Source organism: Triticum aestivum, chromosome 6B, assembly GCF_018294505.1.
Source record: "Triticum aestivum cultivar Chinese Spring chromosome 6B, IWGSC CS RefSeq v2.1, whole genome shotgun sequence".
NCBI lineage: Eukaryota > Viridiplantae > Streptophyta > Magnoliopsida > Poales > Poaceae > Triticum > Triticum aestivum.
In genome coordinates, this window is record NC_057810.1 from 519,537,910 (window position 1) to 519,556,799 (window position 18,890).

The window sequence follows — 18,890 nt, forward strand, 5'->3', positions numbered from 1 at the left end:
TGCCCTGGGCAAAAAGTGCCCAAACAAGTACAAGAAGCTAAGACAGGACACGATCATAGGCATTACATATTTTGAATGGGAAAAGCTTGTCAAAGTTTAATCATTGATGTTAGCAAGAATACGTTAGTTTAATATATTGGAATTGGAAAACCTTGTCAAAATTTGCTCATTGATGTTAGCAAGAAGACGTTAGTTTAATATATTGGAATTGGAAAACCTTGTCAAAATTTGCTCATTGATGTTAGCTAGAAGACATGCATTTGATATTTTTGAGTGGGATGCCCTTGCTATGAGCAGCATCGAGTGTTTTTTCCTATTCCTGTGTTCAGTTCAGAAGTAAATAGTTACTCTGCTGAGATATTCCTGTGTTAAGAGTTTGTTCTGAATATTGTCTATGTAATGCCAGGCCTTGTGTTTGATTGCAGAGTTGAGCTTGGAATGTTGTGGCATGCGGCATCACGAGCTATTCACCGTGCCTCCTGAGAATAATGCTTCGTATTGTTTTGCATGTCGATCTAATGCCAGTGATTTGCTTGTTAAGAAGATCATCCTCTTATGTTGTTTCCGTGCGTAAGAAGTTCTTCGTCTGATGTTTCATTCATAGCCTATATGACATGTCGGGTAGGTTAGACGTGAAACCATATGATCTTCTGACCAACTCATGATATTAGGCCATGATTGGATCGTCGTTTTCCAACCAAAACCGCTTATAAAACTGACGCTTGTAAATTAAAGCAAATGGTCTCGGGCAAAGGCGCTTGGTTGGTCGATTTCGACTAGTAAAATATCGGAAGTACTTCACACACAATAAAAACGCTGAACGACACTCGGACGATTGCTAATCCAGCCGTTAGCTGCTGTTTCAGCCTTGCCCATGGATGGCATGATACGCACGTCGTGCATGTATCGTCTGGTAATGTCGTCCATATAGCAATGCTCGTAAAATATACACTGGTCTCTCAAATTACACGCGTAACCCGCCGGTTTTACTTACAGACCTCGGGCCTTCCGATGACGAGTAAATTACACTTGTATGTTAATACAGGTTTGAAATAAACCAGAGCTCCCAAGCGCGGCCTTGCCGTTTCATGCCGTCTCAGTTTCTCGAAGGTGCTCATAGGTGTCCAATGATCCTGGCTTCCTGAATGAGCAGCGGGCGCTGTATCAGACCTCCGTAGGGCCCGCGAGGCCATCTCCATTGTCCTTTGAGTTGTTGCGCTCACCGTGGCGCCGAGCATTGTTAACATGGTCAACGAACATGAGGATTCAGGAGATGAACTTTATTTTGACTGGATGACACTAGGAACCCACTAGGGCCATAGCCGTACGTACGCAAGTGCCTCCTTATTATGTACAACTATATTTTTTTTGCTTTCTCCTGGTTTCCTGACATCACGGTCCCACGCCATTGTCAACCAATGTAGTCAATATAAACGAGAGAATTGCACAAGGCGCGGCCGACAGTTGGGACCAAGCAGCTCGAGTAGTATTTGTGTTTTTGAGGCGTGAGCACTGCAGAGTTTTTCTTGGCGATGATTTCGTTGTTGTTCAGAGGAGAGCAGGGTATTAACTGGGCGGGCTGTGGCCCGTCTAGCCCAGGCCAGATATCCAGCCCAGATACTACTTTTTTCAAGATGAAAATGGCTAGCCCAGCTATACGTCTTTTTGAGGAATACCCAGGCAAGGTCAACTTGTTATTCTCCGCCCCGCTGTGCTGCAAATCTTTCCTAGGAGGGATGCATTAGGCTTAACAGAAAAATGGGCTTTAAAATAATAAATGTGATATAATTATAAAAAGTGGGTAGTAACTATAAAAAAATGCACCAAACACGAAACTAGTTTATAAAATATTATTTATGGATTTTGAAAATCTTAAATTTTCATTGTTGCACGCGCAATGTTTTGTTGCATTTTTACGTAATACAAATTTATATTTAATCTGAATAGAAATTTCGGGATAAAAATATTTCGGATCCCATCAAAATGTGGGAAATTTTATTGAATTCTGTCTTCAACGGTTGGTTGAAATTATCAATCGTTGTCCTAGCTAGAAAATGGGTTGTACTTTTAATAAACTGTAAATGGGTTGTTGTAAATTCCATTAGAATTCAAAAATGGGATGTACATTCTTACAAAACGCAAATGGGCTATAAGTTCTCTGCCACACACTTGTGGGCCTACTAAGTGACGCGTCCCCTAAAAAAAATAAGTTGACGCGTATGCAAGGCTTTGTCAACTTATAGTCAACACACGGTTCTAGCAGTAGTGGCTGTTGGATGTCTATCCAACGGATGTCGTGTTTTTTCTTCAATCTCGGATATTCTTAGCTTCGGCCGCCCAAAAAATGGTTCCTCCCCCTGACATCTGGGGCGCATCGTTTCGGAGGCTAACTTGTGGGCCTACTAAGTTGGAGCGTACAAAGGGCTTTGTCAACTTAGTCAATATAAACGATTCTAGCTTCAGTGACCGTACGATGTCCATCCAACGGCCGTAGTGCTTCTTCAACCTTTGGTCTTCTTGGTCCAGCCGCCCAAAGCAGCGCCGGTCGTGCCGCCTGCTCCTGCCTCCCGTGGCCGGCTGTGCTGCCGCGGAGGCCTCACCGCCTCCATACTACTCCCACCGCTGGCCAGGCCATCCCTCCACTCCACTCACCCACACCCCCTGTTATTCTGCGGCGACGGCAGCGCAGCCAAACCAGTGAACCCTCGTACTCCTCTCCGTGTGGGCATCCACTGCCGCGTCTATCCCGGCTCCGCGTCGTCCCCTTCCTAGGCCTCGCCGTCGTCCACCGCCGTGGTGCTCTCGGCGCGGCGTGGTCAATGTGGTCAACGACCGAATTCCATCGGAAGAATACTGTACGTGAAGAGGCTGACAGCTAGGTCCACGGCAGCCGCAAGGAAGTGCCTCCTTATTATGCGGAAAATAATTATTCCTCCACCTGACAGCAGGGACCCACCGGACGGGCCACCAGTATTTCACGAAAAAAACGTTTGCCCCTGACTGCTGGGACCCACCCGACAGGCCACCGTATTTCGCGAAAAAACGTTCCCCCTGCTGTCAGCTCGGACCCACCGGAAGTGCCTCCTTATTACGCACAAAAAATGAATACCCCCTGCTAGCTGGGACCCACCTTGGTGGGAGGCTGACTTGTGGGCCTACTAAGTTGACGGGGACGAAGGGCTTTGGCAACTTAGTCAATATAAACGATTCTAGCTCCAGTGACCGTACAATGTCCATCCAACGGCCGTAGTGCTTCTTCAACCTCTGGTCTTCTTGCTCCAGCCGCCCAAAGCAGCGCCGGTCATGCCGCATGCTCCTGCTTCCCGTGGCCGGATGTGCTGCCGCGGAGGCCTCACCGCCCTCTACTATTCCCACCGTGGGCCTCACACCGCAGCCGAACCAGTGAACCCTCGTACTCCTCTCCGCGCAGGCTTCCACTGCCGCGTCTTCCCCGGCTCCCCGTCGTCCCCTTCCTAGGCCTCACCATCGTCCACCGCCCTGGTGCTCTCGGCGCGGCGTGGTCAACGTGGTCAAGGAACGACTTCCATCGGACGTGGACTGTATGTGGAGAGGCTGACAGCTGGGTCCACGGCCGCAGCAAGGCAGTGCCTCCTTATTACGCGGAAAATAATTATTCCTCCACTTGACTGCGGGGAACCACCGGACGGGCCACAGTATTTCACGAAAAAAATGTTTCCCCCCTGACTGCTGGGACCCACCAGCTGCACATTCGCACGCAAGGAAGTGCGTCCGGGCAAAAAAAATGATTCGTCCCCCTGACTGCTTGGACCCACCAGCTACATCTTCGCACGCAAGAAAGTGCGTCCAGGCAAAAAAAAGATTCGCCCCGCTGACTGCTGGGACCCACCAGCTACATCTTCGCACGCAAGGAAGTGCGTCCGGGCAAAAAAAAACAAAACGATTCGCCCCCCTGACTGCTGGGACCCACCAGCTACATCTTCGCAGGCAAGGGAGTGCCTGACAGTCGGGACCCACCTGATCGAAGCGTACGTACCGTTGTCATTCTAGTCGCGAACGTGTATGTACATATATACTGGTGGATGTAGAGGCGTGCACGTGTCGTAGTAGAGGCGTGCACGTAGCACGTGCAGCGGCGAGGGTGCAAGAAATAAAATACGGCCACGTACGTACATACGGGCAGGGTCTCTAACGCCTATCGCGCATACGTACATGGCTGGGTCGAAACGGAGAAACAGCGTCGTCGTCGTGTTCATGGGGAGCCAACCGGCTAGGTCGAAACGGAATGCGTGGTCGTGTTCATCGAGAGGGCTTGGACGGAACAGGCGATGGAAACGAGGCCTGGTGTACCGCACAACGGAGGAAACGGCCTTGTGTTCGATCGGTCACGTTTGAAACGGGGTCCTGTTGATCGGGAGGGGCCTGGCGTACCGCAAAACGGAGGAAACGAACCTCCTACGGTCGAAACGGGGGTCCTATTGATCGGGAGGGGTGTGGCGTACCGCAAAACGGACGAAACAGACTTGTGTTGGAGCGCTACGGTCGAAACGGGGGTCCTGTTCATCGGGAGGGGTGTGGCATACCGCAAAACGGACGAAACAGACTTGTGTTGGAGCGCTACGGTCGAAACCGGGGGGGGGGGAGGGGTGTGGCGTACCGCAAAACGGGACTCCACGGGATACTGTTCATCTCCACTGTCGACCTCCTCCAGCCTCCTCGGGCTCCTGTTCATCCAGCCTCCACCGCGCGCTACTCCACCGGCTACTTTTCAACCACCCCTCCACAGGCACCCCTCCACCGTCTACTAATCATCCAGTCCTCCACACCACGGGGTCCTGTTCAACCACCCCTCCACGGCCACCCCTCCACCGTCTACTGTTCATCCAGCCCTCCACACCACGGGTTCCTGTTCATACAGAGGCAACGCCACCGCTCACTATTCATCCACCCCCCCCCCCGGCAACGCTCACTGTTCATCCAATCGATCGGCTTCAGTTAGCAGCAGTAGCGAAGGAATCGCTCCATCGGGTTTAGTTAACAGCCATCGATCGATCGCCCGGGTTCAGTAACGCGTAGCCTACAGTGCAATCGCTCGGGTTCAGTTAGAGCCTAACGTCTCGCTCGGCTTCAGTTAGAGTCAACGCCTCGCACACACACGCGTACGTACGAGAGAAACGTGCATCGCTCCGCCCCCGACCTCCCACCACCGGCAACTCCCCGAAATTTTCCTCCCCTTGCTTCTACCACGGTTTTTTCCGTTATGGACGCCCCAAAGAATGTCATGCAGCTGCGTCTCCGGCCCGCCCAGGACGAAAAGCCCATTTTCTGTCATGATTTTTTGTCATAGAAGTAGGAGCTCACCACATCTATGATGATACCGGGTTTTGTCACAATTATCGTCATAGAAGTGTCATATGTATGACAGAAAAAAAATTGTTCGGTCCAAAATGTCACGGATGTGTCTTTTTTTTGTAATGAATACGAATGAGCGTGGATCCTATCGCAACGCGGGCTAAAGCCATCCATGATACCTGCACTTGTAGGAGTTGAAACAACCTTCGGCTTGACCTCAACCGAGTGGCAACAAGAGGCCGATTCAGTTCTGAACCATCAATCATTTTTATACCTTACTTGATGAGTCACTCCAAAGGGCTAGAGGATGATTGAAATCACAGGACAGGGTCCTACCATATAAAGTAGCTGGATTTTGGATAGGACATGAAGTAAACTACAATGATACGTTCAGAATGAAGGAGGCTACAAACCACCATTAGTGGTACAGTTTATTTGGTGGTTGTTCTTCATTGACTAAATATTTGTATTGTGGGCCTTCAGCACAGCTACTTATAAGCATATCAAGCAGAGATGATAACTAATAGCAATCAGTCAGAAAACATGTTAGTATTTAATCATTTGCCACACCAAATTAAACAGATTAATCAGGTCTTCTGAAAAGAAGCAGCAACTTAGGTGCAGGAAGGAAAGATTTTATAGTCACTAAGATCCACACAGAAAGAATAAAAAAAATGGTCCATGAAACACAAGGCCGCCGAGTTGCATATGCACACGAACATGTTGGAGCCCAGCTCATGGCGGCCGCTCAAGCGTCACTCCTTCTCGTCGCAGTAGTTCGCATGTCAGCCCCACTATTTGTTTGAAAGCCTATTGCGTGTTTGATCCGTGTTTGGATCAGAGCCGTACCTGAAAGCCATCCTTTGTTTTTGTCATGCAGCGAGCCCCCAGCAATTTCCTCTTCCTTTAATTAAGCCCACAATCGTCTTTCCCTTTCTTTAATTACAACAAGCAGCCCACAAATACCGTTAGCATGCCCCACAATCCGGTTTCCGTCACGCCCACAAATTCCCAGATCCCACGTAGGTACAAGTTTTGCACAGGTATTTTAACTGGTGCTATTGTATCTATTAGAGCGAGGTGGGACTAAGACAAAAACACAATCTTGGTCACTTTGCTTTAGCGTTCTGGAATACTATATAGAGGTCGCGAGTTCGATCCTGAACATGCTAGTACTATTTTTGCTTCTCCGGTTGTAGGTGGGCCGGCGTCCATACAAGAGCCCATACGGCTTGTCTAAAAGAAAAGGCTACACGAACTGCGCCTGTGAAATTCGGTCGAGGGCGGACGCACTGCATGCTACGGCAGAACCGAGAACATACTATTAATACCGCCTCGTTTATATTATGATTTTGTCTATACGAATTGTAAAAGCGTATTACGACTAGACGAAAGCGTATTGTGACGGTGAACCCACAGAGTCAATCTGTGCTTTATTACTAGCACAAATACCCGTGCGTTGCAACGGGAGAAAACTGAATGTTATATCTAAGCATAGTGCATCATGGGATTTTTTTGTCAAACGCAACTTGTTTGCAATGTGATAAAAAGTTGACATTTAAGAATACACTTAGATGCATCCGCGTCCGTACTTTCTATATTTTCATGGATCGAGTTGATTTAGCCACTGCGTGCACGTAGGAGCAGTTGCAACATCCCTAAAAAAAAGAAAAAGAAAGGAGCAGTTGCAATAGGCATTCAATCCCCACCCACCCCGAGAGAGATCCTTTTGAGGAGTACGTGCCTCCCCGCCTCCATCTTTCTCCTCCCGTGACCTTATCCACATCCATCACGACTCATCCTCTCTTCTTCATGACTCCATCATCCAGCGCCCACACGAGCTGGCCCGCCTGTGTTCCAGCCGTGCACCCACTACTCCGTTCTCTTCGCCGACCGTTCCAGCGCACGCACGGCTCCATCCTCTTTCTCCAATCTCCTTCTCTAGCCCCGCACGGCTCTATCCTATCTTCTCAAATCTCCTCATCCGCGCCGGCGATGCGCCACTGTCCACCATCCTCTCTTCTCCAATCTCCTTCTCCAGCCCCGCACGGCTCCATCTCCACCCTCTCTGCTCCAATCTCCTCATCCGCGCCGGCGATGCGCCACTGTCCACCATCCTCTCGATGCGCCACTGTCCTTGTGGAAGGCTCGTTCTATCTGATCTTAGATAATCAATTGAACGATGTGGGAAAAGGCTTGCCGATTTCTCACACCGACGTGTCGCGCGCAGCCGCTTGCGTGCGCGCACAGCCACAACTGCCATGGCTGATGGCCTTCAGAGCATCGCCGCGGATCTTCTCCTCTATCACTGCTCTCCTTCGTTCGTCGGAGCCCCAAGCACCACCTCCGTGGTACCTCCTGCCGCTCCTTCTACTCCGTCGTGGGGCTTCCTGCCGCGCCCCCTGATGCTCCTTCTACTCTGGCGTGGGGTCTCCTGCCTCTCCCCCTGGCGCCCCTTCTACTCCGCCGCGGCTGTAGCCATCCGCCGGCAGGGGCGCGCCCTTCACTTCTCCTGCTCCGCCGCAGCTGTAGCCGTCCGCCGGCAAGGGCGCGCCCTTCACTTCTCCTGATCTGCCGCGTCTACAAAGGGAGCGGGCATCTGGATAAAACGAAACAGGATTCGCGGGTTCAATTCATACATATGTAGTTTTTTCTTATGAAAACGGAACGTTTTTTCCAGAATCACTAAAACAGGGACAGCGGGTTTAATTCCTAAAAACCATAGGGTCCTTTCTGTAAAAACACCACGACGGTGAACCCGGAGACCCAATCCGTGCTTTATTATTAGGGAGAGATTAGGAAAAGATTATTATTATTATATAAGAAATATGCCCGTGCGTTGCAACGGAAGAAAATGTCACATAATTGTAAGCCCATAAGTATGCATCAATCCCTCCCCTACCCCAAGCAGGTCCACACCTTCTACTTCAACACAAAGCACTCAATGGCCTAGGCTCGAATCATCTCTCCTTCTCGGTTTCTTCTTATTTTTCCGTCCCCTCAAATGCGAATAAAAGTGAAGCCCAAATCAATCTTCCATCTTATTCGAATGTTTTTTCTGCATCAAACTTAAAAAGAAATCTGCCCGTGAATTTATGCATCAAACTTGCAAGTTTGTAAAGATTGAGAATATTTCATGTCATGAAGTTTCAGATTTATTTCGCCAAAAAATTGAAGTTTCAGTTTTTTTATATTTTGTTTTCTATCTTTTTGAAGTTACTGTTCATGAATTACAAAACTCACCAGCCGTTTTTTATGTCACGAAGTTTCAGATTTATTTCGCCAATGAATCATGAGGGTGTCGGGATACCTGAGCTAAAAACCAATCTCTACAAACTCACCAGCCGTTTTTGTGGACGGGCATATGTATATCAAACCTGAATGATTTACACCATTGCATACATCAGTAGATACGCACCGTGTGTATCCAGTGACAAAAATAAAACAAAAGCAGATGATAAAGCTTCCGCCGTCAAGTACTTGCCGTCACCTCCTTACATACACGTGTAGAGAACAAACCAAAATAGGATGAGATGATGAAGCTGTCGTCCACTCCGAGCATGCATGCTCCTAAGGTCAAAGAGACGTCGATCAACACCACGACGTAAGCATGCAACGCCATTCTTTCACAAGTACCTGATGGAAGTTTTGGGTTGGAGAGAGTTCCAGCTTGATGGCTGGAGAGGGCACGGTTTTAGCTGCTCCAGTGATGGCTGTTATCTGCCTCCTCGTCGTCGCGCCGGCGAACAGTCCACGGCGGCTCCGTGCCGGCGAGATCAACACATGCTTACCATAGGATTGTAGGAACATGGCATACCACTACCTCCATCGCTCCACGTTGCCTCGCCGTCGGCAGATCGTTGCCCAAAGTAGAACTGATCACAACTGTCGACGGAGATAAACAGGCGCATGGATACTATATGTAAACAAACAACTGCATCCGGCATGGATGAGAATCAAGGCACTCAGGGGCACTGTACGACGTATTTACCTGCCAATAACAACGTAAAACTTGTAGAGGACTATTCGTAGTTGGAGAAGAAGAGCAATAATTGGGCCTCGGAAGTGGCTTTGATTGGCTCGTAGGCGGCCTTTAGTAAGTCGGTTCGGCCAATGCTACTGGCCCTATCGTCCTCATCGGTTCCCAGCGTCTGGCACTATTTGTTGTCATCATCATCATGCTGGACGTCGATCCTGGGTGAGTGTTCCTCCTTCACAGCCAGACCAGCACAGGACGCGATGAATCCACGAAGCTCTCATGGTTCACCACCACCTCTAGTCTGCGGCTCTATACCGATCCAGCGCTTGGCCATGGAGCTCGATCGTTCCTTCGCGCAGGTTTGGGATCGTGCTTGCCCCGGTTGCAGTCGAGGTAGGATCAAACCGAGCTTGCGGGGACTCGCGATGGCAGCCAAGCCGAGCCGATCGACGAACCCTAGTCTCTCGAGAAAAGAGGAACGGAGCGAAGGATGAGACGAGGTCCCGGAAGAGAGGTCCGGGCAATTTGATCGTGGAGTCAGGTGCCCTAGTTTATATCGACGCAGAGAACCGGGTCTTTCCTCGTTGCATGAGTCCGTTACTTACACGATTTGATGATGCAAACACACACGAATCTTTTGTGATTACGCTAGCGGGGCAGGAGCTGAAGGCCCAAGTAGACATGGCCCAGTTGATGGTCGCAGGCCCAGCCAAGCAGCGGACGGGCAGACTAACAAAAAGATAAAATAGTACCACCTCGGATAGCGAAAATAATATAGATGAAAAAACTGAAAGCGTAAGATTACGGGATGAAGCGTATTGTGACGGTGAACCCGGAGACCCAATCCATGCTTTATTATTAGGGAGAGACTAGCAAAAGAGCCCGTGCGTTGCAACGGGAGAACAAAAAATCATAATCTCCAATGACCTTAACATTTTGCTATATCACCGATAACATTTTGTCGAACATTTTGGTCTTAATCCTAAAACTGCTTGATCATGAACAGCCGCTTCAAGCCGTGCTTTCGCTACTCTTTTTATTTCCTTATTATGCAATGTGACCACCAACGCAAAACCGGTGCAGCCGTCTCTCTTATATACGATAGGTACTTGAAGTGCACCATGACGCGCCCCATGGGTAGCATCAATTGTCTAACCGTGGACATGTTGGAGTCTGCGACGCCTCGGTGGTTTACATATCTGCATAATTTGATCCATGTCAAGTGGTATATTTATTTCTCAATCTGTCATTTTTTCCATCTGCTCCTCAGTGAAATCACTGGTAACGGTGATTATCCTGTATTGTGCAATGGTAAGTTAAATTGGTAGCAACATTCAGTTTTTCTTGCACTGAGAGTACGATTGAACTCATTGTAACATAGTAGTAACAATAGAAAAGCTTGAAAAAAACTGATAAGAATATGTCAATATTACACAATCAGTGTAAAAGTCAACCTGCTCAATTTTATTAGATACAAATTTATACATTCACAAAATAATATTTTGGAAGTCTTGCTTTAAAAAACGAAGCCGGCATCTAGTTGTTGATAAACGGGTGACCTTTGTCCACCACATACTCTTATCTTCTCCTTTTTTTAGTTTCCAAACCAATGCATATGCTCCCAATCTTTTCCCATTCGGTTTGCTTTCTTGCTTATCCATCCAATCTAGCACCGAAGCAGTACCTTCATCCGAAGGCAGCCAAGAGCAGCAGGAGCAGTTAGATGAATCAGCGGCAAGTTCAGAGAGCTTTTTTGGTTGCAGAGTTGCGGAGCTTCAGAAAATTCACAAGAACGTCAAAGAGCAGATAAATATTCGTACAAATTTCTTCCATCGTTAACTTGGAGAAAAAATAGCACCAAAATATGTTCCATCGTTAAATAATATTCAAGCATGGTCAGCCAAGTGCAAGAATAGAAAGTATACATCTGAACCTAAAAAGGATGTCTGACCATCTTAAATAATCAAGAGTTGTACTGCTTCTAGATAAAAAAATATTGTACATTTGTTTTTGGTGCAAGTCACATGTTTGTATTTAACTGAATACTTAGCTAAATATGCACAGAAAATATGGTCCACCATAAAGAACCATTTTACATAGGTGATGAAGTGCACAATATAATTGTTGGTCACCTTCCTAGCCTACTTTGAGCATGCTCGGACCTGCATAACCATTTGACACCAAAAGGTTCTATGTTTCTAAAAAAAGGTTATATGTTTACTAATCCATCTATGAACTCTGGATATAAACAAACTGGGTCTATGAACCAATTAGATACAGAAAAAATGGCTTTGTTCCGGTAGGACAGGTGATGGAAGGCAAGGATGGACATTCTTTAGTGTAGACTACAGGCAGAAGAAAATCATATATCAGGTCCATTTCTATTTCTGAGTTGATTTTTACTTCTGAACAGAAACAAAAGGAATGCAATTTTGTATCACTTCTAAATATGGACTGAAAAGGCATGTACGCATTGATATTCTGATTCTTGCAGCATGGTGCATCATGTTTTTCAAAGTTGCTGGCACGCTAGACATGCTATTACAAACCCACAGAATATCAGAGATGCAATGTTGATTCTTGATGAAGTAAGTTGGCTCTTAGTATTTTTCTCGTAAGATTTTTTTGGTAAAATCAGTGGATCAACAAATACACATATTACAAAAGACGTGATAGATAACCAAAGGTATATATCTCTATACATATGCACAAAAGGGGGAGGAGTGGTTGGTCTATGATCTGAAATGACATCACGTACTCATAAAGCCAACTGGTATGAAGACCAACTTGCTGTTGCTACTTAGTGTTATTAGAGACCTTTGGCTATTTCAAAATACAATGGAACAGAATCCATGCTGAAACTCCAGGCTGTCCAACCGAATATAGAAGAAAAAATAGAGTCCTACCTGATATTCTGACTGTCACATGCAAGCAGTAAAAACAACTCATATAACTAAAAAGTGGTGGCCAACCAAGTGAACAAGAACAAACCTGTATTTTTCATGACCACTTATTCCCGAGCACAACAAAGGCAATGTCATATCCCTTGCAACCTTGGAGACATACCTGAAACAAAGCCATACTTCAGAAGATCCTGGAGAGCAATGAACATGGCTGGAATTACACTAACCTCTTCTGCTCAACCTTGTACCTCACCTGGAGTGTAGAGCCAAAGAGCCCTTCCAAGTCTGATCCAACACCTCATACTGATCCATTCCGTCTCACGTTAGTATGATACAACCCAAAATATTTGCTTCCCTACAAAGAAAAGGATGGTTCTGTAGGGGATTGTAAGAACTCCCAAGGAAATTGCTTGGTACAAACATGTCTCGTCCATCCCCTTGCAAACAGTTCTCCTAATAGTCATACTGTCCATTTTGTAGGGGATTGTAAGAAATTTCCAAGGAAGTTGTTTGGTACAAACCTGTCTCGTCCATCCCCTTGCAAACAGTTCTCCTAATAGTCATACTGTCTATTTTGTAGGGGATTGTAAGAAATTTCCGAGGAAATTGTTTGGTACAAACCTGTCTCGTCCATCCCCGGATTCTCAAATCAAATTGCACTTTTATGAAATGGAGAGTATACTATTAGGAGAATAATAATAATGATTTAGAAAGTAACTATGGAGAAAAACAATCATGTCTAAACAATATTTGTTCCACCAGATCCATAAACTCCAAGAGATTTCACTAAAATACACAGTTCAGAAATGTGGTAGTACTTGGTTTCATGCTAAGAACTTTCTGGCACATGGGTTTTTAATGGAAGCTGCGAGGAGGCTTGCTGCTTTGTTTTTCTACAAATAGAAAACAAAATATTCACAGGACAGAAGAAGAGAACCTTGATTCCCTCTTCATCAGATTGTATACAGTGTGAAGAGGCATGAATCATATCACTCCTTCCAGCTTTAAATGGCTTGCTGACATCTTGATGGCAACCTCGCGTCCGGCGTAGCAGGCCGAACTACCTACATCATTGCAGGCTCTCTTTATGCGCTGCAACAGCTCACTGAAGTTCCTTGGTTTGCTCAGCCAAACACAGCCACAATGGCATGGACGAGCATAGCACCAATGAGTCCCTGTCATTCGTGACACATGCAGGTCAAAAGACTTACTGCTTCGTCGTGGAAACCTCCATCGAAGTCTATGGTCGCCCAAGTGATGCCATCCTTGATGGGAATTCCGTCAAACACCTTGTGGGCGGCCACCGTAGCTCGTCTAGGAGAGCAGCAGCCCATTGGCTAGAAGTAGGGGAGGGAAAGATGTGGCGCATCCAGCGGTGATGTCGGTGACCTCGTGGTGTCGATAGAAGCCCTGGGGACGGAGATGTAGACGTCCTCGCCGGGATCGACGTGGAGCACGTCCACAAGGCGAAGAACGTCGCCGGCGCCCGCACATAGGACGCTGCTGGGCCCGTCCACAATTCATCGTAGCTATCCTGCTTGTTGTCGCTGAGGTCGTCCACGGGATCAAGAACACATGGCTGGCGACGGCGGTTGGATCGACCCAGCTCGGGCCGACCCGCCTCGAACGCCACCACCACGGGGCGCATCGACCTTGAGCGAGCTCCGCGCCGCACTTGCGTGTTACCACGATCTCAGCAAATCAGGTGGCTCGCGCGAGGAGGAGGTTCTTATAGGAGGAGGGCGGAGGAGTTGCCATCGCCGAAGAGGATTCCTCGAGACCGGAGGACGGATTGAAGAAGAGTCCTTTTTTGAAGGAAGGTGGAGAAGAGTCCTGGATCAGACTTTTTCTCCTCAGCTGCGGTTGGGTTGTTCGGCCCATATAAGAGACTAATAGCCACTTTAAAAAAGTAGTGCGGGTTCAATATCAAAAACTACGGGGTGTCTTTTGCAAAAACGCTGCGACGGTGAACCCGAAGACCCAATCCGTGCTTTATTATTAGGGAGAGACTAGTACAAATGCCCGTGCATTGCACCGGGCGAAAAATGAAATATAACTTGTTCCACGTGCCCCTGTTTTTCTAAACAATAAGATTACAGTAAGTATTTCTTTTTCTATGATGAAATTTAGACGTATCCTAACAATATTTGCCATTACCTATTTCAGCTCCGCACTTTCATTTCATCCGAAAAACACGAATTTTTATCAATCAATTTTATGGCGAAGTTTTTTAAATATTAAATTTTATTTCTAATTGTTTTGCACTGTTTTTTGGGCTTGGTCCATTGCCATTTGGCCCATGTACTGAGTCCAGCCCAAACTGTAGCCACACCAACCGAGCTCCTCGTCTCGTGAAAACGTATCCCCATTCCCCAATCTGTTGAAGGCGACGGCGGCAAGCATCCCTCCCCTCCCCTCCGGCCGGCTCTCTCGGCCTCTCCCTCCCCTGCCCCCCTGTAGGCGCCCAACGCCCTCCATGGCTGACGGCATCCAAAAGCTTCAGTTTTTCTTGCACTCTGAGTACTCATTGTAACACAGCAGTTATTATAGAAAAGCTTGAAAAACTACTAATAACAATATGTCATATTACACAATCAGTGAAAAAGTCAACCTACTCAATTTTATTAGATACAAATTTTATACATTCACAAAATAATATTTGAGAAGTCTTGCTTTAAAACACAAAGGCGTCACCTAGTTGTCAATAATGCTTTCTGGCTTATCCATCCAATCTAACACACAAGCAGTAGCTTCATCCGAAGGCAGCCAAGAGCAGCAGGAGCAGTTAGGCGAATCAGCGGCAAGGTCGGAGAGCCTCTTTTGGTTGCAGAGTTATGGAGCTTCCGAAAATTCAGAAGAATTTCACTGATCAATAAAAAGAGCAAGTAAATGTTCATACAATTTTCTTCTGTCGTTAACTTGGAGAAAATATAGCACCAAAATATCTTCCATCGTTAACACACTAACAATTAATAAATGTTAAGATACTCACCAAAATATATTGCAGAAAGTCTTTCATCTAGTGGAGCTAGATAAATTTCTATGAAATCTTACTTCGGCATCTTCAACTTTCGAAAGAACAGCTGGTTTTATACCTGATAAAAAAGAACCATTGGACGAAGATGGTACTTTGTGGACTACCAAGCACTTGGGAATTTTCTTGTATAATAACAATGGTTTGCCTTGGCGTTTACTGTACAAATATTCATGTGACATTATTTTAGGCATGCACATCACAAATGAATATATGTCCACAAACTAATGATAATGGGCAGTGAAGATTCTTGGTGCCATAAACTCTAATGTGCATGCATTTTGACACAATGGTTGTTAGTACATGACTCCCTGAAAATTTAAAAGAAAAGTAAGATGTGCGTGTGTCTTATCCTTGCAAGTATTTCTACTGTAAACAGAAAAGGTATATTTTCACATATTTGTAGCCGTTGGAAAATCAGAACGTCACATCTATGTTAAGTTTAATCGCTGGCTCCTAACTGTGAAGATATTCCAACCCTGTCGATGTTTGTTCTTGTCCTCATCAATCCATGAGGCAAACAACTTCTGAATGTGTTATCTTGTGCCAAAGAAAACAGCTAACTTGTCCTCCTCAATTCATGAGGTAAGAAACTTCTGAATCTTCGTGTGGCTGAACGTCATCAATAGCAGGATCTCCATATTTAGTTGTGTCATATTCTGTGAGGAACCCATGACAGAATCTTCAATCGATGTTTAACTTATGCCACCTCCCCACCACACCAGCCAAGTCTCCCTCCTGTGAGGTGGTCGCTGTCCTCCACATTCGTGGTCCTGCTCGTCCTCTCACTTGCTTCTGATAAAGGCTTGAGCCCGTGACTCCTCTGAGAAATTCTCTCAAGCACATAGCAGACATTGTGGTGGTGTGCGTAACCTATAACTGGGATGGAGAAGGCCGTGACATAGGAGTCGCTGGTGAGGCTGCAGAGCATGAAGATGTCCTTCCATCGGCACGGACAGGGGCGGCAGGGCACTTGTTAGTGGAGGCCACATTGACGACGGCGAGCTCCTAGCAGTCCCAACGAAGGCTACGACATCCTCCCGGTGAGCCCCAACGAATAGACGAGGTCAGCCATGTGGTCGAGCGTGGTGCAGTGAGGTCGACGGCTGAAGTCTCAACGGCAGCAACGCATGATGGCCGAGAAGCGACGTGGGACTCCGGAGGCGGGTGTCCATGGCAACGGCGGCGGCCACCTCCAGCATCGCAACGGCGAGCCCTCCAACGGCGCCGGTGGTGCTGGAGGGAGTCGGGGTCATAGGTATTCAGGAGATTCCCGTGTTTCCGTGCAGAAAGCGAGCGAGCGCGGCGGCCGTGCGGCCAGAGCCTCCGCATCCATGTCGCCTTAACCCTCGGCCGGGTCTGACGCACACCGATTCTGACGCTACCCCACCTCCCACATCCTCCTCCTCCCCCCGGTTGTTGCCCATGGCAGCGAGGAGCCTGTTGAGCAGCCGTTGCGGTCGGCGGCGCGCGCTCGAGCCGGCCTGCGCGGGCACGGAGTGCGGAGGATTCGGACGGTGCCGGAAGGACGGCGCGGCGGAGAGGAGACCACTGTGCGTGGAGGACGGCACGGCCGGGCCAGCGGCGGGGAGGCGCCATGTTGGACACCAACAGCGACACGGTGGTGAAAACGCCGAGCACACGCCCACGAACACTCTTTTCTGGTCGCCGTGCATGTCATTTTTCCTTCGCCTCCACTATAAAGGCCCATACGAATCATTTTCTGGTCGCCATGCATCTCCGGGCCCAATTAGAAATAACGTGCGCTGATGGCCCAATCAAAATAACGTGCGATGGAGATAGAAAATTAACCTACGAGAAACGTACGGGTTAAAAATAACGTTCCATTAGTACCATCTCGCTTATATGTTTAAATTCAAACTAAAAGCGGAAATTCAAGGGAAAAAGCGTATTATGACGGTGAATCCGAAGACCCAATCCGTACTTTATTATTAGGGAAAGATTAGGAAAAGACTAGTACAAATGCCCGTGCGTTGCAACGGGCTAAATTATCATAAAACCTCCTCCGTGAGACAGTACGCGACATTTCTTATATCCAATTCCGATAAACATGCTAGTACTATTTTTGCTTCTCCGGTTGTAGGTGGGCCGGCGTCCATACAAGAGCCCATACGGCTTGTCTAAAAGAAAAGGCTACACGAACTGCGCCTGTGAAATTCGGTAGAGGGCGCACGCACTGCATGCTACGGCAGAACCGAGAACATACTATTAGTACCACCTCGTTTATATTACGATTTTGTCTATACGAATCGTAAAAGCGTATTACGACTGGACGAAAGCGTATTGTGACGGTGAACCCACGGAGTCAATCCGTGCTTTATTATTATTAGGGAAAGACTAGTACAAATGCCCGTGCGTTGCAAGGTGCTAAATTATCATAAAACCTCCTCCGTAAGACAGTACGCGACATTTCCTATATCCAATTCCGACAAACATTGATAATAAGTTATAATGTTATCGCTTTTCGGAGTATGACACATGGAGGTAAAGAAGCCACTCTAACATCTTTCATCTGATGAAAGAGTAGTGGTGCATGGAATGAAAAACACAAATATTTCTTTATTTTAAAATAATTAAAGAATTTTGAAACCTTTAATCTTTTTATTATAATTGAAGCGAAACGCTTCCCTTCTACCTACCGATTTACAAGTGAGCGTCTGCCGCCTCCGTGATCATCAAATTGGTTCTCCATATGATGATCCCAAGCCAACGTCCACTGTACTTTATATTCTTGCAAGTTAACTCATGTTTCAGAATGCAAGACCGCAAAGGGGATAGGGGAGCTAGATCATGTAGTAGCTCGGATAGGGGAGGGCAACTGCAGCTGGATCCCGCAGCATCGTCATCGCGGGCCTATCGGGACGACCGGATGCTAACCCCCTGTGGTGGTGGCGATGACGAGGTCTCTGCCGGCGGTGGCCTCCTCGACTAAAATAGGCATGGACACAGAAACAACTGTTGCCATGGCCAATATCCACCACCAAATTTCGCCGCCGGTCGTCAACAACCTCCATCTCGCCGCCGCGTGCATCGCCTCTGCTTGACATTCGTGAACATCGCGACCCCGCGCGGACCTCTGCTTGAACCACCTCAGCCTCGTGTGTGCAGCAGAATTCACATGTGCCCTCCAGGACGTGTGGTCACACACCAACGAGTTTCCGCAACACCGGCGGAGATGCAAATTCGAACTTCAAAAAATATATGTGGAGCCAATCCAGCAAGTTTGCATAGTTTCGAAGGTTTTACCGGTCCGTGAAGATCAACTAACACGTCCGTCAGATGGAGACTTTTACCTGTCCGTGAATATCCAAACTGCACCTTTTCATTAAGTATAAAAAAGGAAAAACAATTACCCTGTGGACGCTAGCTAGCTAACATGTGGGGTGGTCGACTGATAGCACGCGTTCTCTCGAGACGTTTCTCGCTTGGTCAGTTATCTGTTCCGCGAGTTACCTACACTTCGTGCAGTCATTCCACACCCCGATACCACCACATGACCACCTCGATCGTCGGGGCCGTCGCTATGCTGGCGCCGCCCGCAGGATCCCCACTCCCAAAGAGAAGCTCGACCACCACGGAGACACCCCGTCCCCCACCCCAAAGCTCCACCACCGCCGCGCCG

The 18,890-nt window shown here is 47.5% G+C and overlaps 1 long non-coding RNA gene across 1 annotated transcript; it reads right to left on the reverse strand.

Moving 5' to 3' along the window:
- Positions 1-10,912: 10,912 nt before the first annotated feature.
- Positions 10,913-14,113, reverse strand: LOC123137763 (uncharacterized). The gene is made up of 4 exons (XR_006468492.1): positions 13,425-14,113; positions 12,467-13,277; positions 12,302-12,376; positions 10,913-11,083 (listed from the first exon to the last, which is right to left on the reverse strand). It is a non-coding gene; the product is annotated as an uncharacterized lncRNA (long non-coding RNA).
- Between the last annotated feature and the right edge of the window lie 4,777 nt (positions 14,114-18,890).